Genomic DNA, 26,140 nt, shown 5'->3' on the forward strand with positions numbered 1-26,140 from the left:
ATCCTCTTTTCGTGGTCACAAGGTCTTTATCGATTTTGAGCACGTCTTCTGAAAAATCCACAAGTCACGTCTTTCACTTGTTTAAGCTCATATTTTCTGTGGTTACTTCTTTTGTGCTCCTAAGTGAAGAAAAAATATCAAAAAATAAAAATAAAAAGTCAAAATTTCTCAAAAAAACAACGACAGCCCAAAAAATAGAAAAAAGAGGGGCAAAAGAGGAACAATATCTAGAGCACATAGAGGGCGCCATTTGAGCTGTGTTTGCATGTGCTGATTTCTACCTTGTTCCTAATCATATTCTTGCTGTTCACATCACTTGATACATCTAGTACTTGGAACATGAGTAGGCCAACAACTAAGACAAGTACTTGGGATACTTATTCAACTTTGCTATTCAGTTGCGGATTTTGCTATTCCTTGCTACTATATTGTGCCTATCCAAGCTCCACCTTCTTCTAATCAAGTACAGGTTCGCCTTGCAACTATTACATTCAAGCTACAACAGTATCACAGTCACCGACCGATTGCACTGCCTGTTGCTTTGGTAAGAACACTTGTAAGATCGTGGTAAGACGCTTGAGAGTTGAGTGCCTTGTTTTTCCTTGTCCACAACCTAAGTAGTTGATAGGAATAATACTCTTGTGTTGTCTTTTGCTGTCTTCTAACAATGATAGGTTGTTTGTATCCACCGACTTATGATGGTATAGGTGCTGATGAGTACATGGAGTGGGAAATTGCCATAGATAACATATTTGCTACTTGCTTTATGTGTCCAAGGAGGAAGGTAAAAAATGCAGCTAGTGTTTTGCGACATTCTGCCTTATCTTGGTGGGAGTCTTTAGATTCTTCTAATAAACTTCAAACTTGGTATGATATGAAACTTCTTATGCGAGAAACCTTTGTTAATTCACCTCCTGTTTTGACTTCATATGATGAGGTGCACCATTTAGAGAAAGAATCTGTTGTTATTCCTCTTGTTATGACTAACCTTCTACAGGATAATATACATAAGCAAGAGGATGACATAGAAGAAAATGAGGAGCTCACAACCTCATATGCAAATTCAGAACCATCACTTCACAATGCACCTATTACTACTGCTGAGAACATAGGTAATGCCCATGGTGCTACACCCATGGAAGGTCAGAATAGTTTTAATGTACTAAATTCTTCCACAAACCATGCTATCATAGAGCAATTGTTAGTGGAACCCTCTCTTGATTTATCTTCGTCCCATGATAATTTGCTTGAAGTTCCTTGTGATAAAGATGAATTGGTTGACGATGCCTTAGTTTTACATGTTTTGGAATCAGTCACTTGTGCTGAAAATAAACATGTTATTCATATTGCTACTAAAACCGATTAGTTCAAACTGTTGTCTTCTTTACATACTTTGGGTTACATTGAATTTGATGTTTTGTGTAACCTAGATTATTTGGAGGAGAGCCTATTTAAATATGTTGATTTGTCTTGGTTTTCTAAACAGACATATCATGTTATTGGCAAATATAACAACAAGGGACAATATATGATACATCGAGTATACATTCGTAGTAATATGAATTCTCCTTTTGTTGTACAAGATTATGATCGTTTAGAGGGCAGCCATAATAATACAAACATTTTCTCATGTTCCTCAAAGAAACAAGTTCACTTCCAAGAAGGGGAGCATTGTTGGTTGCTACCTATGTCTGCTAGATCATCTATTCCTGCATTGTCTTTGGTTAGTTCTAATCTTTTGCAGGATAGTGTTGACATACATCGTGTGCGTTCGGATCATGGAGTCTACATGCTTGCTAAAATTTATATGCGAAATGACATGCTACAAACTTGGAAACATGGTCACATTCCTTCTCACAATTATTTCAGTTCCCTTTGTTTTCGCAACCCCGTTCTCCTTTATCTTGTGCAGGATCAGTTTCAAGCACAATCGACGCCGAGGACGGCTTTTTGTCAAGAAGGGGAGGATGATGAGGACATGACACCCTTGCATATGACCATGTTTGGCACATGGTATGGAGGGGTAGGAGGCCAGCAAGGGTGTCCAAGTTAAGAAGGAGGTCCAAGGCTAATTCAGTTCAAGTCCCCGAGGTAGAGGCCCAAAGCAACTCAAGTTCGAGTCTACCTCGACCTCTAGGACCAGTATGCCTTAAACTGGTCACCCAAGACGCATCTGGACTCTGTTTTCAACGATCCACATATGGTTGGAAAGATAATTTGATAAGGAAGCTAATCCAAGTGGTTTCACATCAAAATACCTTCGGAATCAACAGGAATCATTGAAACAAGTCAGCATCCAGAATTTGTCAGGGTGCTGCGACACCGTCTTTTGGTCCGTTGGACCGTGTATCATGTTTGGGCCCATTAGGGGGCATGTCTAGGGGGGTGACGCCCAAGACTCTATAAATACCAGCCGTCGCTCTCCTTAGGGTTTGGGTTTTGTTTAGTTCTTGATTTCCTCATGAAACAGATATTGTTTTGCTGCAACTGTGCCGCCAAAGCTGCTTGCTGTGAATCAGGGCCCCAGGTCTTGATCTTGTTCGCCTGTGGTGATTAGTCCTTTCGAATAAAGACTTGAACTCTTTCTCATTATCATAAGCCTCATATTTATTTGTAATTTCATATTGCATTTATCCCATTCTTGCTTGTGTTCTCAATTCGCTTGCAGGAAAGCCTTCTCGGCGAGGTCAATCGCGTTCGCATGGTTGATAACCAACGGAGCAGTGGTGTAACGGTTGTGGGGGTCCAAATCAATCTTGGTTCGAATCCTAGATCATGAACGTCGAGTCTCCACCAATCGACACTATCATACCTTTTGGAAGATCAGGCCTAATCTACATCACAAGGTGAACAAGCAAGCCAACAATGGGGTCAAATGCTTTTGGGTGCCAAAGGAAATCATTTCCAACATGAAGAGCACCAAGAAGGTTTGGATCCTAAAAGGGAAGTGAGAAGTCTGATGGACTTTGGGGTATTTAGAGACTTGGCAAAGTATGGATGCATTTCATGGGGTGCATCATGATGGACAAAATCATTGCCAAGTGGGTTAGTGAATACTATGGACCCAAATTCCCCTTCCCATGCTAGGTAACTAGATTCAATTTCCTTCAAGTAGTATCAATTTGCATTTCCTACAAGTGGTATATCTTATAAATTGGTATCTTTAAGCATCTAGTTATTTTTTCATGCCTATGTTTGCATTTGCATGCTTATATCTTTTGTCATGCATACACTTGGTATATCTTATGGTAGGCTTGCTTGGTTTCATTCTTAACCCTTGGAGCAAACCTACATGGTTTAAAATTGTTTGGGAGCATGGCACATAGCTTGTCTTACAATTGTTCATCTAACATGTGCCAAAGCCCAAATTGTAGATAATTTCTCCTGAATATCATCTTCGAAAATGATTCTCACATTCATGTGATGTCATCTTTCAAGTGGTATTATTGATTCAAAAATCAATGTGCATGTCTTCTACAAGTATTCCATACTTGTGTGCACAAATTTAGGGGGAGGTTACTCTACAAGTTGGATGCCTTGAGACTAACACCTTTTTAAGCTTATCACGTGTGTAGTAGTCTCATCGCAAGAAAAATGGAGTCCCCGAAGTTAAGCATCATACTTCAAATATCCACCACCTATTGCAAGTGGTAGAAATCAAATTGGTTTCCACATATGGTATTTCTAAACCAATATTATTATGTTGATTTCATTTTGATATTTATATGCTTTCTCCATGCATTATATAGATTAAATTCCCTTGAGCAATAATTTGCCAATTATGCATATGTTTTGCCTTCTACCATATGTATGCTTATATTTAGGGGGAACTTAATCTATATAATGTGAGAGTTAAATTTTGTGACCTATTCCACTCTACACACAAAGGATCACAAAGTTTGACCCCCCCCCTTGTGCTACTAATGTCTTCCTTTTTTATGTTTGATAACAAAGGGGGAGAATTTAGAGGACCAAAAGCAATTATTAATTTATAGGACCAAAAGCTTGATCATAATAATTTACAAGTGGTAGTGGTGCCTACAAGTGGTAATGGTCCGAGAAAGGGAGGATAGTGGATTATGGATTGCCTATGCAATGGGGAGAATTCATAGGAAGCAAGGCTTAAATCCATAATGCCACATGGGGACATTTGCAAGGGCAAGATAAGTTTTTATGTAGTATTTTTTAGTCTTACAAGTAGTATCTTTTTAATATCATATAACCTTGCCCCTTGCATTGCATCCTAGCAAGTAGGTAGTTTTTAAATTTCAAAATTCTATTATTTGCTTGCTTTGGTCGTGTTGTCATCAATCACCAAAAAGGGGGAGATTGTAAGGAAAATTGACCCTAGGCCCATTTACTTTGGATTTTGGTGTTTGATGACCAACACAACCAAATTGGACTAATGAGTTTACAAGTGATTGTTTTGTAGTTCAATAGGGTGCAAGATGTGACTTGGACGAAGGCAACGTGATGATCCGATGATCAACACCATAAGCAAGACCTTAGAAGCACAAGAGAAGACCCAAGATATCAAGAAAAGTCCAAGCATGAAGATAGGAACCAAGCCGTATGCAAGATCGCGAAGAAATGAGCTCACAGAAGTGACCGAACACTAGTAGTACAGTGATCGGACGCCCCGATCAAGAGGCTCGGCAGTAGCAGTGACCGGACACTGGCGGCAGATCAACCGGACGTAGGACAGTAGAGTCCAGTCGAGTACAGAGAGGTTCTAGAGTGGCAAAAATGCAACCGGACGTGTCCGATGGCATGTGTCCGGACACTAGCAGCGTCCAATCAGTGGATCACGGCTCCAATGGTCGGGATGACCGAATGTCCGGTCAAGACATGATCAGTGTTCGGTCAGTAGCAGAAAAGCAGGATTTCATCCCTAACGGCTACTTTCTCAGTGGGGCTTATAAATACAACCCCCAACCGGCCAAATGAGGGTGGTTGAGTTAAGGAAACATATCAAGAGTGTTGATACACCATTTTTGTGATCTCCACTTGCATAGTGCTTAGTGATTCATTAGGAGATTAGTGTAGGTGCTTTGCGAAGTGCTTAGGTTGATTAGACCATCGCTTATGCGCTTGCTCTAGGTTTAGGCCTAGTGTTTAGTGAGGTTTGCATACCTCTTACCACTGGGTGCTTGTGCGCACTGTTGTTGTACATCGGAGGGGCTTGTAGTCTTGCGAGATCACACCAACCATGTTTGTGGTGTGGCCGCCAACATGTACCGAAGGGAACAAGGCCCGCGGTGTTTTGGCTAGAAGCTTGATAGTGAAGACGGTGGGGAGCATCTAGGAGAGGCTTACCGGAAGGCACATCGGAGACCCACTTGCATGTGGGGAAGGTCCGAGGCTATCCACAGAGTCACCGTACCGAGAGCTTGGCCCTTGCGAGGGATTCCTTGCGAGGGGCTCCAATGAGGACTAGGGGGAAGCTTGCATGCTTCTTGATACCTCGGTAAAAGTACTGGAGTCATCGACGGGAGTTTGCATATCTCTACCTTGTTCTTTAGCTTCCGCATTTATATTGATTGTATTACTCCTTTTGCGGTAGAGATAGCAACACACTAGCAAAACCGTAGTTGCACATTTAGATAGTTTATCTTTTGCATAGGTTTTGCTAAGGTTAGTAAAAGAGGCCATAGTTTAGAAAGTAGAATTTTAAGTTGCCTAATTCACCCCCCTCTTGGGTGTCATGGTCCCCTACAACGTCGAGCACATCAACTTCTATGTCGCCGACTTCAACACCGCCTACCACGCCATACTTGGTCGGCTAGCTCTAGCCAAGTTCATGGCTATACCGCACTACGCTTATCTGGTGCTGAAGATGCCTTCACCTGCAGGAGTCATGGCCTTGTGGGCCAACCTGTCCATTGCCTATGCCTACAAGATAGAGAATCTTGCTCTCACTGTAGCCATCGACCTCTCCATCCAGATGGCTAGTGTGGTCACCGACGCCAAGACGGTGCTCGCCGATGACCTAGAGATCCCATCGCTGGAGCCTCCTCATGCCTCTGCCAAGTCCAAGGAAACCAAGGAGGTCAGCCTCGGCCTCGATGACCCCTCCAAGACCATGAAGATTGGGGCTCACCTCGACCCCAAATAGGAAAGCACGCTCGTCTCCTTCCTATGTGCCAATGCCAATGTGTTTGTGTGGGGTGTATGACCCTGGATACCCATGACAGACCACATGGGCTGCGCCCCTAGGGGTGGCCTAGCCCATAAGAAGAAGCCTTGTGAGGCACGACTCTACTCGGCGCATTCCGCAAGACATCAGGAAGATATCCTGAAGATACTACGAGATCTGTTAGGACATGTATGATCCCAAGATTCCTGTAATCAGTTATTACTTTTCGGTTATCTCTCAAATCTAACTGACTTGTAACCCTGCCTCCCGGACTATATAAGGTGAGCAGGGACCCCCTCTAAAATCATGGCATATCATACGATAGCTAATACAAACCAATAGACCACAGGAGTAAGGTATTACGTCATACTGACGACCTAAACCTATATAACTCGTGTGTCTCTGTTGCCTTCTTGTTCTTGATCACGTGCTCCTCTGCTGATCAATCTACCTTCATGGGATACCCCTCAGAGGACTGCCGACGATATTCTATCGATAGTTGGCATGCCAAGTAGGGGTGTGCGTGCTATTTCCTTGTCGAACAAGATGGCTTTTTCCATAGGCTCTTCATCCCTTCTGTGGCTTGGCCAGATCTTCATGGTTGGATCCATCTCATGGGTCATCAACGCTGATGGAGTCAGAGACCTCCTCGAGCCGGGGCAGATCGGTTCTACGCCGGCCACCCCTGCAAATACAACTGCAGCTCCGATCTCGGAGCCGATTCCGAGGTCTCCTTCAGCGATGACTCAAAGTTTGCTTCCTCGCTACCAGAGGAGTCCGATCAACAATGACGATCTAATCGAATCCATCAATCAGGTTGGACTGAAGCTCGACAATTGTCTCTCCATCGCTGATTCGGAACTGGACACTCTGGTTCAGCGCCAACCACCCTCCGATCTAGATCTATCAGAGGCTGCTTGGGAAACTACAGGGGTTATGGCCCTACCCTTCGGGTTCTCCAACGCCGCTGCCATTCACCAACATGCCCTAAGGGGCAAACTTGCCAACCAGGTTGCCGTCTAGCTTCCACCAGCCGTCAACACACTACACTTAGGCCGGAGCCTGGGGGCGCACCTCTAGACCATCCTGGAAGAAACTCTGAGCTCCAAGTCTTAGGGCTCTATGGAGACCCTCGCCAAAACCTTCTCCGATCAATTTCTCCTTCCACCCTTCTGAGGTGGTGCAATCTTCAACGTCAGCATCGACAGCCCTCCTCAGAATGGCGAAACCGAGGAGGAGCGCATTGCTTGAGAGAACCGGAACATTAACCGCGTGCAACAGCGAGAAAACGAGGCAGCCATCATAAGGGCTGAGGCTGCTCGAAATAATCGTTTTGACCCTCATGGAAGACCGCTCCCACTCCACCATGACCTCGACGAAGAATTTTCCACGCTGACGGTCACGACGTCTTCAAGACTCCAAGCGCTAATCTGGCGGTGGCCGCCAATGAACTCGCTCGCCTCCCACAGACACCCGAGCTCGCCAAGGTTGCCGCTATGCTTAAAGTGGCACACTGCCAAGTCAATGAGATCTGAGAGGATCAAAGACCTTCATGCTCCACCAGCGCCATTCGCCGATCAGCTATGCCTAGATCCTATCACCATGATGGTTACAGGCCCGATCTTCCGAGAGGTAGCCGGTAAGTTCGATTTGTGGAGATCTCGACGTTGGCGATCCGGCTTCAAATCAGACACGATTCGAACCCTGCAACCGTTACACCACCGCTCCGTTGGTTATCAACCAAGCACAACTTGATTGACCTCGCCAAGAAGGCTTTTCCTGCAAGCGAATCGAAGAGCACAAGCAAGAAGGTAAAACACGCAATCTGAAATTGCAAATATGAATGACGCGAATATCAATAGAGGGTTCAAGAACTCGGTTCCAAAGGACTAATCGACACAGTGGAGGAGATCAAGAACGGGGGCCCTGGATCACTGTAAAAGGATTTGTCACCACAGTTACAATGAACGATTCAGTTTCTCAAGGGAAAACTAAACTCTAAAAAAAACCCAATTGTGTAGCAGCGGCGGTGGCTGTGTTTATAGTCTAAGACTCGACCTAGGGTTGGGGACGGCCAGGGGTTGGGCGCCCACAACTTGGGCTTAAGGCCCGACACGATACATGGCCAAGTTGGCCCAAATAGGTGACGCAGCACCTTGCCGTGGTCACACATAATGATCCACAGACCTTCTGGAGCTGGGACCAGATCCAAAACGATGGCATCGTCGTTCCCTTTCCAATGCATCCAAGAGCGGCCTGTTTTGATGTCGTATGAGGAAGTTATGACCAAAACAGTGACGACGTGTCTGCTGAATCCGAGGACGACGTGGCAGCTGAGTTGGAAACGAATTGCAACTTGGGGAAGACCATGGCGTCGGTGTGTCCAGCGTGGCGATGTCCTCATCATCCTCCCCTTCTCGAATTGGAGTCGTCCTCGACTCCATCTTGACGATGTCCTCATTATCCCCTCCTTGTAGAATTGGAGTCGTCCTCGACTCCATCCCATCATCAGCGAACTCCTGCAAAAGGTTAGTGACAGCAGGCAATGCACCAGACATAAAAGGTTGACAAAACATAGTATAACATGGTGCATCAGGATTATCACATAACTCAGCAGTAGCAAGAGTTGTAGCAAGAAAAGCACCTCCTTTTAACTTAATCCCATTATTTTTAGCAATGTCTGTTGGAGGTTTATTTTTTATCTCATTAGCATGTTTAATAATATCCGTAGGAGACAAAGGCAGCAATGTAATTTTCTTGTCCTTATGTATGATAGTGTATGTATTAGTTCTACCATGGTGTAAAGCATCATTATCAAATTCCCATGGGCGACCTAACAAAATGGAACAAGCTTGCATAGGGACAACATCAAAATCAGCAGTATCATGATAAGAGCCTGTGAAAAAGCTAATGCGTGCTGATTTAGTTACCTTAGTCTTACCACTATTATTGAACCATTGAAGTTTATATGGATACGAATGTTGTCGTGTGGTCAAGCCAAGCTTGTCAACCAAATCTGAACTCACCAAGTTGTTGCAACTCCCGCTATCAATGATAGTGAGAACACGACAACCCTGCACAATGAGATACATGTGGAACAAATTGTGGCGTTGGATCTTCATCTCTTCTTCATGACCCACACGTGTACTCAACACACGCTGCACAAGAAGGCTAGGGTAGTCCGCGGCAGCAGCCATAGAGTCAATGGTGATGGCCTCCTTGTCATGATCGCCCTCGATGGGATCTGCATCAATGTTAGCAGCAAGAGCTAAATCATCTTCAACATCACTAGCACTTACATATCCATCCTCGGTAGCAATAAAAGTGCGACGACTGGGGCATTCCTTCATGACATGTCCCATGCCTTTGCATCGGTGGCAAATGATTTTAGAGCTGGACGAGGAGGAGCTAGTAGAAGCACCCGGAGTGCCACCTTTCTTCAGCTGTGGAAACTGCACATTAGACAATTTACTTACCCCGGAAGAAAATGGAGGTGTAGATGGCTGTGGTGCAACAGGAAGCTTGGGTGTCTCCGGCTCGGAACGCTGCTGAAAATTCCTCCCATTGTTAGACATGAAAGGCTGGTGTTGTTTGCGACCCTGTACTTCTCGTTCGGCCTTAATAGCAAGATGATACAATTGGGAAAAATTGCGCCATTCTTTGTAATCAAGTATGTTCTGTATATCATGGTTTAAACCACCAAAAAATCTAGCACTAGCATCATCATCATCTTCATTTATACCACAACGTGCTAAACCAATAAGCAATTCTTGATAGTATGCTTCTACTCCTTTATCACCTTGTTTTAAAGTTTGTAGTTTCAAACGTAAATCACGTTGGTAATAAGGAGGAACAAAACGAGATTTCATACGTTGCTTTAAAACATTCCAAGTTTGAGGCACAGCAGCAGCATTATTGGCATTGCAAAGATCACTCCACCAGAACAAAGCAAAATTAGTAAACTCACTAGTAGCAAGTCTAACTCTATGCTCAGCAGGAACATTATGAGAATCAAATTTTTGTTGAACAGCAAGCTCCCAATCTAAATATGCCTCTGGATCAACATTACCAGCAAAAGGTGGTAGACTAAATTTAATTTTAGCAAAAGGATCATTATTACCATGATTATTACCTGCCATACCGCGACGATTGAAGTTGAGGCGGCGACGGGCACCACCGTCAGCATACGCATCTTCATCACCAGCATCTTCATCATCCGCACGATAAGGTGGAGGGCGTTGCTCAAGCTGTTCAATGCGGGTGACCAGATTATTCACGTTGCGCGTCAGCTCGGTCATAAGATTGCGTTGTTCAGTCATGAACGTTGCAAGCTCGCCCTTGGACACGCACTCATTGAAGTCCGTCGGAGTTCCTGCCATGGTTAGAAGATAGAAAAAGACAACACCAAAGTAGGATCCCTATCAACTAAAAGGAAACAAGTGGTGGTGATGGTGGTGAAAGTGGAATGCAAAATCACAAGCGGCTTACCACCGTCTTGCCTGTATTCTTACCAACGCCAAACAGGAGCAAAACCAAAGTGGCGAAGCAATCTGTTGTTGAACGTGGGTAACAGTTGCAAGATGAACCTGTGCTGACAGAAGAATATGTGGAGCTATGGGTAGGCACACAATATGACAGCAAGGATTAGCAATTAACGAGTGCAGAGTAGCGATTGTTCAATCTGGATCCAAAGTACAAATCACAGTTGCTGGCTAAGACGTGTCGAGATGTAGCGCAACAAGGTGAAAACAAAGGACGATCGAAAGAACTCATAGAACAAGCAAATAGCCTGGATTTCTCCTTTTTCCTGAATTTTTCCCGGATTTTTCCAAAAGGCACTAGTAGGAAACAAACTTTTTTTTTTACTATTTTTTTTATACTTTTCTCTGAACAAGGATCACAAAAGATGCAACCACAAAAATTGGCACCTACAACTGAGGTGGGATGTGGTCTACAGAAATTTAGCACGTTCTCTGAAAAGCGTGCAAAAACTTTGACAATTTTTTTTCTATATTTTCCCGAATTTTTTTTGGCAATTCTGATGAAACCAAACAGGGCGAAGCCGAGTTTGGGTCGGGTCCAAATAGTGTCAAGAAGCTGCACAAAAAATTTCAGATTTTTCTGATAAACGAGCGAAAAGTTATGCCTGTTTTACTGAAGGTATCTCAAGGTATGTTTTCCAGGAGGCACAACACGGCGACGGCAGTTAGGGCAAAGCGTCCCTAAACTCTAACACCGATCACAGCAGTAGGTATTCGCCTGATGATATAAGGAGGGCTGCGATGCAGGCAAAATAAGAGCGGCTGGCAACCTATCTAGGGTTTGCGCGGCGGCGAGAAGTTACACAAGGCGGCTAGCGGGGCAAGTCGAGTAATGTGGTGGCTTCGACTTGTTGTTTGGGAACGGTGGATGGGATAGCGGCGGAAAACAAAATCACAGCAACGGGTGATTGAACTACGACCACGAACACAATCCTAAACCAGCAACAAGACTCGACCACGAACACAAACTCAACAACACGAATCTGAAACAAAATTGCAAAGGCACAAAGGGCGATAGGACAGCGGAAATTGAAATATTTTTGGGCTTTTTGTGGACTCTAGGTAATGAACAAATATGAATCTAAGGCAAACGAGATTATACCTCACGGTAAACCTGAAAGCTCTGATACCAATTGATGGTTACAGGCCCGATCTTCCGAGAGGTAGCCGGTAAGTTCGATTTGTGGAGATCTCGACGTTGGCGATCCGGCTTCAAATCAGACACGATTCGAACCCTGCAACCGTTACACCACCGCTCTGTTGGTTATCAACCAAGCACAACTTGATTGACCTCGCCAAGAAGGCTTTTCCTGCAAGCGAATCGAAGAGCACAAGCAAGAAGGTAAAACACGCAATCTAAAATTGCAAATATGAATGACGCGAATATCAATAGAGGGTTTAAGAACTCGGTTCCAAAGGACTAATCGACACAGTGGAGGAGATCAAGAACGGGGGCCCTGGATCACTGTAAAAGGATTTGTCACCACAGTTACAATGAACGATTCAGTTTCTCAAGGGAAAACTAAACTCTAAAAAAAACCCAATTGTGTAGCAGCGGCGGCGGCTGTGTTTATAGTCTAAGACTCGACCTAGGGTTGGGGACGGCCAGGGGTTGGGCGCCCACAACTTGGGCTTAAGGCCCGACACGATACATGGCCAAGTTGGCCCAAATAGGTGACGCAGCACCTTGCCGTGGTCACACATAATGATCCACGGACCTTCTGGAGCTGGGACCAGATCCAAAACGACGGTATCGTCGTCCCCTTTCCAACGCATCCAAGAGCGGCCCGTTTTGATGTCGTATGAGGAAGTTATGACCGAAACAGTGACGACGTGTCTGCTGAATCCGAGGACGACGTGGCAGCTGAGTTGGAAACGAATTGCAACTTGGGGAAGACCATGGCGTCGGTGTGTCCAGCGTGGCGATGTCCACATCACACCACCCCAGTCAAAGCCGCTTCGCTGACTAGTCACTACCTCCCTAGGGGGAGCCGGGGGCCACCAAGCCGAGCATCATCACCAGCATGACTAGGAGGTCGAATAGGACGCTCGAGTGCATCTCAGTAACCTTCGGGATGCACGACGGCGTATCGAGCAGCGTCGCTTCGGCCACCATGAAGATGAAGTATGCCGCCGCCAGGAGTACAAGCGAGAGTACGGTGATCTAGACTTAGCTCTAGAGCCGATCGCCACTGGCAACGCTGCTGGCAACGGCGCTGACAACCCGGAAGGTCCTCCAGCTTTCACCAGGGCACTCCAAACACTCTAGTGGCCCCATGGTTTTAAAATCATCGGGGTTGAGCCTTATGAGGGAAGGATGAACCCAACTTAGTGGCTGTAGGCTTATGCCACTGTCATCCACGCCATGGGAGGAGACACCGGCGTCATGGAAAATTATCTCCCCATCATGCTCACGCCACCCGCCATGAGCTAGTTCACCAACCTTGCACTGGACTCCATTGGCTCATGGGAAGAGTTGAAGAAAGTCTTCACCGACAACTATATGGCCACGTGTACTCGACCCAGCACAAAGCATGATCTTAGCCGCATCAACTAGAAGCCATTCGAGCTCCTCTACAGCTACATCTAGCGTTTCTCCGAGATGAGGAACTCTATCCCCAACATCACGGAAGCTGAAGTCATCACTGCCTTTATCCGAGGACTCCACCATCGCGAGCTTTGCTCCAAATTCAACCGTAAGCCATCGACCGGTATCGGTGAAATGATAACTACTGCCAACCAGTACGCCAATGGTGAGGAAGTCAAGGTGCGCTTCAACGAGGATGCAGGCACTCAGCAACCACCTCACCGCTATGACGATCGCCCCGACGACCGACGTCACAACGACTGCCGCCTCAACGACCACAGCTATCATCGCGATAGCGGCCGTGATCGAATAGGAGGACACAGGCCTAGCCAAAATCGCTGCCGCTGGCCAGAACACATCTTCACTACCGTTGGTCAACCTCGTGCCAAGCGTAACTACAATGAACAGTACCAAAAGATCCTCGATGGTCCGTGCCCTCTTCACAAGAACACCAAACACAAGATGAAGGGCTGCATTGGTCTGGCCAGGGAGTTCCAGGGCAAGAGGCTCGATGATGACGCCAATGATGGAGCCAGAGGTCACCGACCGCCGGGAACAACAATAATGCATTTTAGGACCATGACAAGGTGGTCGCCACCATCTTTGGGGGCCTTGCCTCCACTAAGAGTACAAAGGAATGGAAGCTTGCCACCCAACGAGTGCTTGTCATTGCTTCAGAAGAAACTACCGCTGACCCTAGCTATCGCCCATGGTTCGAGGTCCCCATCACCTTTAGTAGGGCCGACCAGTGGGCAGACATACCCTACATAGGGCGTTTCCCCCTCATCCTTGACGCAACCATCCAAAAGGTGCTCTTTAGAAAAGTCCTTGTTGACAGTGGCAGTGCTTTGAACCTACTCTTCACTGGGGCCCTAAGGGAGTTGGGCCTTGGGATGTCAGATCTCACACCCTCGGACTCCTCCTTCAAGGGTGTGGTACCTGGAAGGGCATCCAGACCACTTGGAGAGATCACCCTACTAGTATAGTTCAACACGGCAAGCAATTACCGCGTCGAGCATATCAACTTCTACGTCGCCGACTTCGACATAGCCTACCACGCCATACTTGGCTGGCTAGCTCTGGCCAAATTCATGGCGGTACCACACTATGCATATCTGGTGTTGAAGATGCCTTTGCCTGCAGGAGTCCTAGCCCTGCGGGCCAACCTCTCCGTTGCCTACACCTGCGAGATAGAGAGTCTCGCTCTCGCTGAAGCCACCGACCTCTCCATCCAGATGGCTAGCATGGTCACTGAAGCCAAGACAACACCCATCGATGACATGGAGATTCTAGAACTAGAGCTTCCTCGCGCCTCCACCAAGTCCAAGGAAATCAAGGAGGTTAGCCTCAGCCTTGACGATGCCTCCAAGACCGTGAAGATTGGGGCTCACCTTGACCCCAAATAGGAAAGCGCGCTCGTCTCCTTCCTACATGCCAATGCCAATGTGTTTGCTTGGAAACCTATAGACATGCCGGGGGTACCACGGGAGAAGATCGAGCACTCCTTGAATGTCTCGCCGACCGCCAAACCGATCAAGCAGAAACTCCGCCGATTCACGCCAGACAAGAAGGAGGCTATTAGGGTAGAAATAAAATGGCTCTTAGCTACTGGGTTTATAAAAGAAGTGTATCATCCAAATTGGTTAGCAAACCCTGTTCTCGTTTGAAAAAAGAATAAAGAATGGAGAATGTGTATTGATTATACTAATCTTAACAAACACTGCCCTAAAGACCCCTTCGGCTTACCTCGGATAGACCAGGTTGTAGACTCTACCGCTGGCTACGAACTACTATCCTTCCATGACTGTTACTCTAGCTATCATCAGATCTCCCTCAAGGAAGAAGACCAGATAAAGACATCGTTCATTACACCTTTCGGTGCATACTGCTACAAGACTATGTCCTTTGGACTCAAGAACACTAGGGCTACCTATCAAAGGGCCATCCAGATGTGCCTCGATCAATAGATTGGCCACAATGTCAAAGCCTACATCGATGATGTGGTCATCAAGACCAAGATAGTTGACAACCTTATCACCGACCTCAAAGAAACCTTCGCCAACCTAAATAAGTACCAATGGAAGCTAAACCCTTCAAAGTGCATCTTTGGAGTTCTATCCGATATACTGCTGGGCTACATCGTCAGTGCTCGAGGCATTGAGCCTAATCCTGACAAGGTCTCTGCCATCACCAATATGAAATAGCCAACATGTGTCAAGGATATATAGAAGCTTATAGGTTGCATGGCTGCTTTAAGCCGCTTCATATCACGCCTCGGCAAAAAAGGGCTACCTTTCTTCAAGCTCCTCAAGGCCTCCGAGCACTTTTCCTAGTCGGAGGAGGCAAACTCAGCTTTCGAGCAGCTCAAGTTGTTCTTAACAAAGCCGCCGATCATGACAGTGCCAAGGCCAGATGAGACTCTGCTAATATACATCGCCGCCACTTCTCGCGTCATGAGCATAGCTATCATTGTTGAACGTGAGGAAGCTGGGCACGCTTACAAGGTGCAACGTCTGGTCTACTTTATCAGTGAAGTACTTAATGAGCCAAAAACTCGTTATCCTCAGGTACAAAAGCTGTTATATGCAATTCTGATCATGTCATGCAAGCTCCGACACTACTTCGAATACTACAAGATCGCTGTGGTCACTGAGTTCCCCTTGGGGGACATTCTTTGCAACAAAGAGGCCAATGGCCGCATCATTAAATAGGCTATTGAGATTGGCACCTATTCCATCAAATTCAGAAGTAGACCTACCATTAAGTCATAGGCGCTCGCTGACTTCATCACTGAATGGACCGAGATCCAAGAGCCCATCCCTGCTGCTTGCCTCGAACACTGGGAGATGTACTTTGATGGTGCCCTTAACATCAACGGTGCTGGTGTGGGCATTCTATTCATTACGCCAACCAAGGATAAGCTACGTTATGTTCTTCGGATACACTTCATGGCCTCCAACAACGCTGTGGAATACGAAGCATGTCTCCATGGTCTTCGTATAGCCATCGAGCTCAGCGTCAAACACCTCATGGTGTATGGGGACTCCGCACTGGTTATCAACCAGCTCAACAAAGATTGGTCCTGTTCCACCGAGAAGATGGATGCTTACTACGCTGAAATCAGAAAGCTTGAAGGAAAATTCTATGGCATCGAGTATCACCACGTGGTACGTGACCAAAATCAACTCGCCGACCACTTATCCAAGTTGGGTTCTTCTCGCGCCATGATCCCATTGGGAGTTTTCATTCAAGATCTCCCAGCGCCATCCATCAAAGAAGATAAGGAAGTCAAAGAAGTTCCCCCCGTCGAGTAGTTGGTACTTGTGGTACCTTCGCCGATCACTGACTGGAGGGAGCAATTCATCAAGTACCTCACTAGCGATGAGGTACCTGTAGACAAGACTAAAACTGAATGCCTAGTTCATCGAAGCAAGCTTTACGTGCTGGTGGATGGTAGCTTGATGAGGAAGAATGCCAAAGAAGGGATACTGCAGAAATGCATCACCCAAGAGGAGGGAGTGAAGCTACTTCTCGAAATTCACTCTGGTTCTTACAGCAACCATGTGGCCTTGAGGACATTGGTCGGCAAGGCTTTCCGAGCTGGTTTTTATTGGCCCATAGCCATCACTGATGTAGAAGATCTTGTCCGACATTGTGAAGGATGTCAATTCTTCGCTAAGCAAATACATGTGCCAGCGCAAGAGCTACAAACCATCCCAGCTTCCTAGCCCTTTACATGCTAGGGACTAGACATGATCGGGCCTTTTAAGCCAGCATCGGGTGGATTTCAGTACGTATATGTCGCCATTGACAAGTTCTCCAAATGGATAGAATATAAACCGCTCGTCTCGGCCACTGTAAAGAAGGCAGTTGAGCTCTTTGAAGATATCATCCACAGATTTGGTCTACCAAACAGCATCATCACAGATCTTGAAACTACGTTTACTGGCCGTCACTTCTGGGACTTCTATGAAGATCATTGCATCTCCGTCAAATATGTCTCCATTGCCCATCCACGAGCCAACGGTCAGGTCGAACGGGCAAATGGTATGATCCTTGATGCCCTAAAAAAGCGACTATATCAAAAAGAAGAAAAGCACCCAGGCAGATGGCTCAAGGAGCTTCTAGCTGTAGTCTAGGGACTGTGTACTCAAGCTAGTCATAGCACCGGCGTGACTCCATACTTTTTGGTCTACGGCTCTAAAGCCATACTACCAGCAGATGTTACTTTCCAAGCACCTAGAGTGGAAAACTATGATGAAGAGCAGGCTGAGGCTGTTCGGTGTGAGGACGTTGATAGGGCCGAGGAAGAACGCCTAATCACCTACGTTCATATAGCTAAATATCTAGAAGGGTTGCAGAGATACTACAACTGAAACGTTAAAGGTCGTTCATTTGCTGTTGGCGATCTCGTTCTCCGTAGAAAACAAAAGACCGAGGGGTTGCACAAGCTCTCCTCCCCTTGGGAAGGGCCTTACATTGTCAAAGAGGTCACCCGACCAGGCTCTTATCGCCTATGTGACTTGGATGGAATTGATGTTCCTAATTCATGGCACATCGAGCACCTTATACGTTTTTACCCTTGAAACATTCTGGATATGTACTCTCCAATTTGTGATGAATAAAGTTTTGATCTCCGTAATTTGGTTATGTTCCTTTTCCCCTTTTTAATCTCCACGTACGGTCACCGAGCATCACAATACTCCATAATGATCTCCAATATGAAAATGCCAAACGATTTCTCCAAATCGCCGATCATGATTTCTCCAAATCACCGAACACGATTTCTCCAAATCACCAAACATGATTTCTCCAAATTGCCAAACGATTTCTCCAAATCACCGAGCATGATTTCTCCAAATCACCGATCATGATTTCTCCAAATCGCCGATCACGATTTCTCCAAATCGTCGAACACGATTTCTCCAAATTGCCAAACACGATTTCTCTAAATCGCCGAATTCGATTTGTCCAAATCGCCGAGCATGTTTTCCCCACATCGCCAAAATATTCTTTGATCAGAGAGCAACTTCCTATCTTTTCTGTTCTCTTCATAGATGACCCAGTCTCCGATTTCTCCCTACACGTGCTATGGGCTCCGCGCTCTGCGTTATGGGTGGTCGACTGTGGTCCCTTGGTCACACCTATTTTTCCTACATGTCTACAGGCTCCGCGCTCGATGTTACGGACTATGGGTCAGCTAAGGCTGAGAGTTCAACATAGAATACATTGCTCGGACGCTGCTTCTGTTGCCTTTATCTCCAAGTTCATATAACAACTGCCGACCAGAACACGTTCTGTGCTGTTTTTTATGGAAAAGACTCAGCCATTGATTTTTCCCTACATGGGCTCTATGCTCTATGTCATGGGTGGTCGGCTACGGTTCCTGGGTCACGTTTGTTACTCCTACATGTGCACGGGCTCCGCGCTCGACATTATGGACTATGGGCTGACCAAGGCCATAGGGATAAGTAGCAGACCAACTGGTCAGATGTTATTTGAACTACGCATAATCGTGTCAGGTTTGAAACTACGAAGATTATTTCACCAAACTACAAGCAAACTGCATATATTACATATACATGCACCTTATAGCATTTATTCGATGAATAATTGTTTCTTGCGCTCTCGTGCTTTCTAATTACACTGTCAGGCCTTTATAGATGATAATCTATGAGTTGATTACTGAGCCGCGCCGTTACCATCCATTTCACCAAATAGGTCTATATCGCCGGCTAGCATCTTCGCTGCGTCCTCCACTTCGTCCTCCAGCTATTGTGTCCCCGCGTCATCCAGTCCTTCAGCGAACCCAACCCCTATCGACTGAAGGTCGATGGTAGGGTAATGGGACCAAACAACCATGAGGACATGGGTAGCGACGGTCGTAATGGCATCATGGTTGAAAGTCTTGAAGTTCTCCCATGTAGCCTTGCACCTCTAGATTACGATGTTGGGACGTTGACGCCTGTCGTCGTGCTGAGCAGCCGTTTCTAGATAGACGCAGTCAAGCACCGACTTAATTGCGGCGATTACAGCGTCGAAATTCTCCTTTTGGACCTTGGCCTCCTGCACCAGCCCGTTGAACTACGCTTTGGCTTTATGACGATAGCCTACGAGAGTTACAATGATCCATTATACAAGGAAGCTACTCCAACAATAATTCAAACCAGGAGGAATTCACCTTTTAGCTCCTCAGCAAGTTCATCCACCCGCTCTGCTTCTTTTGCTTTCTCCTGGCGAAGTTGATCGATGGCCTAGCGCATCTATCTAAGCTCAGCGTCTTGCTCTACAAGAACAACAGTTATTAACGAAAGTGCGGTTGTTCAGCAATGCCAAAGTACATTCGTTGATGTACCTGCTTTATGTTTGGATACACTATTGAGCTATTCGCTTTTCCTCTCCAGCTGCTCAGAAGCATTTCTTAGTTGGTCGGAGACAGTGGCCAGCTGCTCAGACTGGCTCCGCACTTGCTCAGACACAACCGCCAGCTTTTTGGTAAGAACCCCCTTCTGGTATTCCAGGCCCTGCACGTTCAACTCTGCAAGATCTCATTCACGTTGGGCCCTCTGGATATTTTTCTCCAAGTGGTTCCTGGCCTCTTTGAGTTTTTTGTTCTCTGTAGCAAGGGGCTCCATTCGCTTTATCAGCTGGCGGCGCTGCTCGGCAACTTGAGATAACTCCTATAAAATGAATGATGACATTATAGTTAACCAATTCCAATAAACAACCAGGATCATTCCAGACAAAGTATTCACCTTAATCTATTTCGTCACACCACTAAGAGAAGTCTCTAGTCTCCTGAACTCCTTAGTGGTGTCCTCCTCTTCGACAACAACTATTTCATCACCGCGCTTTTGAAGAATCCGGGCTGCTTGGGGTCGAGGTTCGTCACGCATGATCTCCTCCACCTCATCTTCTTCCATTGCAGCCAGGGGGGCCACCTTGGGGCTCGGTGGTCGGATAGCAGGTCCGACCACGCCCTCTGAAGTATCGGGGATTGCCGTTTGTTCCTTCGGTGCCGAAAGCTCTTCCGCTACTGATTCCGCTGTTGCCAAAGGCGCTGTCGCTGACTCGTTCACCGTAGTAGGCATTCGATCATGGTTATCAAGCCCACCAGGGGCAGCAATTGGCTCCCCCCCGTGCTCCTGAACACTCGGGGACTCCTAGATGTGGTCTATCACACCCAATTTTGCAAAACAAAACCAGGTACTCATATATGTGCACCCAAGATGTCCAAACACACACATATATCACAAATTGTAGTAGTATCAAAGTAAAGTACTTATTACATCGCATATCTCATCATAAAGTTAAATACAAAGTTTGCTCGAAGGCAATATTATTACAAACACAGCGGAAAAACTAGCCCAACTGCCACAGGGACTCCAACTGGTGAACGTCTTCCTAGTAGTCCTAGACATCCTCTAGAAACTCTTCATATCCATTATCTGTTACCCATCCAGGATTTTCATTTGATGTAAAGCAAGTGTAAGCTCACCATGCTTAGCAAGTATAACAAAGGGATCTAAGAGGCTCAAATAGGCTTGACACTGTTTGACTACGGTTCGCAATTTTAGTTGATTAATTTTTAGCAACCTGAATTACTACTTAAATGAACAGTCCCAAATCCCAAGTGGTATTAAAGTATCATCCAGCTTTGTCTCAATTCCCAACCATCCATCATCCACAGTAACCACTAATCTTGAAGGATCCAGACCGCTCGTATCCGTGAGCATGGCTGTTATAACAGGTTAATTATTTCTGCAGAAATTGTACATCTTTACCCACCGAGCCGTGATTCCCAATGCCGGGGTTCGCAAGACCCACTACACCTCTTCCTAGGAAGTGTGGCAGAGTTTCACTATGAAACCCTTAGCTAGTTGCACTAACAAGTTGTGGCTACAAAGGAATGGCACACGTGGGCATCGCAGCACGGTGCACACCCTAACAGAAAAAGGAAAGATACCCTCTTACCCCTTACTGGAGCTACATACGAGCTAGTACAAACTAGATAATAGGTTAAAGTCAGAGCCATTTGACACTCGGGGTTGTACGGTCCCTCCTGGGTTGCCGCTTTAGGATAAAGTCCTTATGGAGAGGCACTAGAGTACTCAACCCCATACTCCAGCCCCCTATCTATTGCTAAAAAGCTCCATTTTATCACATTGCATATAGTCTTTAAATATGTTTAACAATTACTTCATGTTAAGCGCTGCAGCATCTATCCAAAATGCCTACCCAATAAACCCAGGTATCAAGGATATGTGGTACAATGAATCATCTAGGTAAAGTCCTTAAAGGCAATTCAAATTAAACTCATGCATGAATGTAAGTGGTAGTAGTTCATAGGTAACAAGGGGCCTTTGGTACACTTGCCTTCCTCAAAGTCATCCTGGGAGTACTGCTGATCCTGCTAGGGGTCCTCAGTCACCTCGAATGGCTCACCCTCTAATCGTGATCCAATCATCAATCAAGCATCATTCCAATCAATACATGCATACAAGATAGAACTCTATTAGAACAGTACACCAAATAGTGAAAACATATGTTGAAAAGCTTACAGATCTGTTCTACGTATTTCTACAAACACATGAGCGAAAGAATCACTCAAATCGGACTTAAAACGTGAAAGTTATGCATGAAATAAGATGTAATGGCAATTATGTAAATAAACTAACCTATTTTCGAATTAAAATAATTAAAAATCTGAATTTAAATGAAATCTGGACCGGGCTTACTATTTCTGGAAACTTCAGGGACTTGAATGAATAAAAACAGGACTAAATAAAAATTAGTTTGAACTGGACTGGACCGCGGGTTGATTTCTGGAAAAAGCGGGGGCTTTTCTGCAAAACATGCATGGCTGACCGGATGTTGACTGCGGGTTGACTGGGGATGCTGACGGGTCGACACGTGGTGGCACAGGATTGGTGCGGTGTGCCACGTGGCTCTGTGGACCGGCTGACGCGGTGGTGTGGACCGGGTCTACGGCCCATGGTGGACCGGTCACTTAACCTGAAAGGGTATCTAATCATGGCCGTTCAAAATAGATCCGATGGCGCACGGCACGTGCGGGTGATACCGGCAGCTGCACTTCGTCTCTGGTGAGGGCGCCATGGCCGGCGGCGTCGGGCGCTCGCGGATGCGGCGTTCTAGCGCACGAAGCAGCGAAAGGAAGGCATAGGGAGATGGAGGAGCTCACCTTGAGGCTTCTGGAGGTGGTTGCGGCGTTCGGGACGAGCTCCAGACGCGGTGTCGACGGCGGCGGGGCTCTGGAGAGAGAAAGAGAGCACGGGTGAGGGCGTAGCCGGGCAAAACAGCGCCAAAATGCGAAATGGGATATACCTACGGGCGCGGGAAGATCCGGCGATGCTTCGGGTGGCCTTGGCGTCGGCGTTCGCGCTCGGAAGGGGGAGGCTCTCACTGGCGGCGGTGGCTCTCGGTAGCGGGCAAAGGTGGGGAGAGAAGGCGGGGTCGGCTCGGGGTTTTATAGGCCGGGAGTGCGCGGAAATAAGGAAGGGAAGCAGGGAGGGGCTCGGCACCTTCCAAACGGCGCCGGTGACTTTCCATCGGGGACGCGCCATGGCCGGGCAAAGAAGGAAGCTCGGGGAAGAAGAAAGGAAAGAGGAAAGGCGCTGACCGGTGGGGCCGGAGCGTAGCGAGAGAGAAAGAGAGAGGGCGAGCGACGCGGTGGCTGCGGGAAAAACCGAGCAGGCTAGGGCGCCAAACTGGGCCACGTGCGGTGCGGGCCAGAGCGGGAAAAGAGCAGCGGGCCCAAGCGAGCAGGCCACGCGGTGCAGTCGCGGGCAGGCCACCGGGACAGGCCAGCGGGAGGAGGAGGGGGAAGAGGGCCGGGCTAGCTGGGCCAAAAAGTGTCTTTCTCCCCTTTTTTCAAATGAAATGTTTATAAAATTCTATTTTCTCCATTTTCATTTTTAAGCCAAATTCAAATAAGTTTTGAATACAAATTTCAATTCATCTAGCCCTACACTCAATCAAAACCCATATGACTCGGCATGATTGCAACAAACAAGTTTCTAAACTTATAGTTTGTTTTATTTATTCAATATTTATTATTTGGCCTAAGTTAAAAAATACCTAGAAAATGTAATAAATGCTAAGAATTAATTGCTAATTTGTGGTAAAAATTTTGGGTGTTACAAACCTACCCCCCTTAGAATGAATCTCGTCCTCGAGATTCGGATGGTTCAAAGAGATTGGGATAGTCAGTTCTCAGATCTTCCTCTCTTTCCCACGTTGCCTCATCCACTGAGTGTCTGTTCCACTGAACCTTGCACATTCTTATTATTTTGCTCCTTGTGATTCTCTCCGCTGTTTCCAGGATTTTCACTGGATACTCTTTGTATGATAGATCCCCCTGGATATCCAGTTCTTCCAAAGGTAGTTGTTCCTCAGGTACTCTCAAACATTTCTTAAGTTGTGACACATGGAAGACATCATGAACACCTGAGAGCTGCTCTGGTAATTCTAGCTGGTAAGCAACTTCTCCTCTCCTATTAATGATCTTGAATGGTCCCACATACCTAGGTGATAACTTTCCCTTAGTATGAAACCTCTTTACTCCTTTCATGGGTGAAACTTTGAGATAGACAAAGTCACCAATTTCAAATGCCAAATCTCTTCTTCTCGTGTCCGCATAGCTTTTCTGTCGGGACTGTGCAACCTTTAGGTTTTGCCTTATTGTTTGCACTTGTTTTTCTGCCAGTTGCAAAACATCTGGTCCAAAGACTTGGCTTTCCCCCGTTTGATAACAAAATAATGGTGTTCTGCACTTTCTGCCATACAATGCCTCAAATGGTGCCATTTTAAGACTCTTTTGGTAGCTATTATTGTAGGAGAATTCAGCATAAGGTAAACTCTTATCCCAACTTGTCCCATACTATAGAGCACAAGCTCTTAGCATATCCTCTAAGATCTGATTTGTCCTTTCAGTCTGTCCATCTGTTTGAGGATGGTAAGCTGAGCTGAAGTTCAACTTCGTATCCATTGACTCATGCAATTTCTGCCAAAAATGTGATGTGAACTGTGTACCCCTATCCGAAACAATCTTCTTTGGTACACCATGTAAACATACAATCCTTTCCATATACAACTCTGCTAACTTTGCACTCAAATAAGTTACCTTGACCAGAATGAAATGGGCCACTTTTGTCAGTCGGTCAACAATCACCTAGATAGAGTCAAATCCTCTCTGTGTACGGGGTAATCCAACTATAAAGTCCATTCCAACTTCTTCCCATTTCCACTCGGGTATCTTCATAGGCTGTAGTAAACCTGCTAGCCTCTGATGTTCTGCTTTCACTCTTTGGCACGTGTCACATATAGCCACATGTTTTGCTATGTCTCTCTTTAGTCCATACCACCAGTACCTCTCTTTAAGATCAAGATACATTTTAGTACTTCCTGGGTGTATGGAATAGGCTGAGTCATGAGCTTCCCTCAAGATAGACTCCCTAATAGATTTTACTTTTGGCACACAAATCCTTTTACCGAACCATACTGTCCCTTGATCATCCATATGGAACCCTGGGGCTTTACCAATCACTATACGCTCTGCAATATCCTTGATCCTCTCATCACCCATCTGTCCTTTACGAATCTCTTGTTCCAGAGTGGATTCTACCTCTAACTCCATGGTGTTGGCCACAATACCCAAATTCAAATATTTGAACTCCTCACACAACTCTTCAGGTAGTTGAGTCATATAGGCCATGTTCACATAACTCCTTCTACTCAAGGCATCTGCTACAACGTTAGCCTTTCCCGGGTGATAGTGAATATCCAAATCATAATCCTTAATTAACTCGAGCCATCTTCGCTACCTCAGATTCAGATCTGACTGTGTGAATATATACTTTAGACTCTTATGGTTCGTATAAATCTCACACTTATGACCAATCAGGTAGAGCCTCCATATCTTAAGAGCATGCACCACAACTGCCAATTCCAGATCATGAGTTGGATAATTTAGCTCATGTTTTCTCAGCTGTCTAGATGCGTAGGCAACAACTCTGCCTTCTTGCATAAGAACACCTCCTAGACCTTGCCGTGAGGCATCATAGTAGATAGAGAAACTTTTGGTGAGATCAGGTAAGATGAGCACTGGAGTAGAAGTCAGTCTCTTCTTCAACTCCTCAAAACTATCCTGGCATTGTTTAGTCCATACAAATTTGGCATTCTTCTCCAACAACGCAGTCGTGGGCTTGGCTAACTTAGAGAATCCCTCGATGAACCTCCTATAATACCCAGCCATACCTAGAAAACTCTGAATCTCACTAACATCCTTAGGTGGCTTCCAACTCAACACATCTCTAACCTTCTTAGGATCTACTGCTACTCCTCCATTAGAGATTATGTGACCAAGGAAAGGTACTTCTTTTAACCAGAACTCACATTTGGTGAACTTGGCATAAAGTTGATGTTCTCTAAGCTTTTGCAACACCAATCTCAAATGCCCTTCATGTTCTTCTTCATTCTTAGAGTACACTAGTATGTCATCAATGAACACGACGACAAACTTATCAAGGTACTCCATGAATACTTTGTTCATCAAATACATGAAGTAGGCAGGTGCATTAGTCAGACCAAAAGACATGACTGTAAACTCATACAGTCCATAGCGGGTCACAAAGGCAGTCTTGGGGATGTTAGTACGCCTTATCCTCAACTGATGGTATCCAGATCGAAGATCAATCTTGGAAAACATACAAGCCCCTTTCAATTGGTCAAATAGGTCATCAATTCTAGGCAATGGGTACTTGTTCTTAATTGTGACCTCATTAAGTGACCTGTAGTCTATGCACATCCTTTGTGTACCATCCTTCTTTTCTACAAACAGTACTGGTGCACCCCATG

The sequence above is a fragment of the Miscanthus floridulus genome, chromosome 1 (assembly GCF_019320115.1).
Source record: "Miscanthus floridulus cultivar M001 chromosome 1, ASM1932011v1, whole genome shotgun sequence".
NCBI classification, from domain to species: Eukaryota; Viridiplantae; Streptophyta; class Magnoliopsida; order Poales; family Poaceae; genus Miscanthus; species Miscanthus floridulus.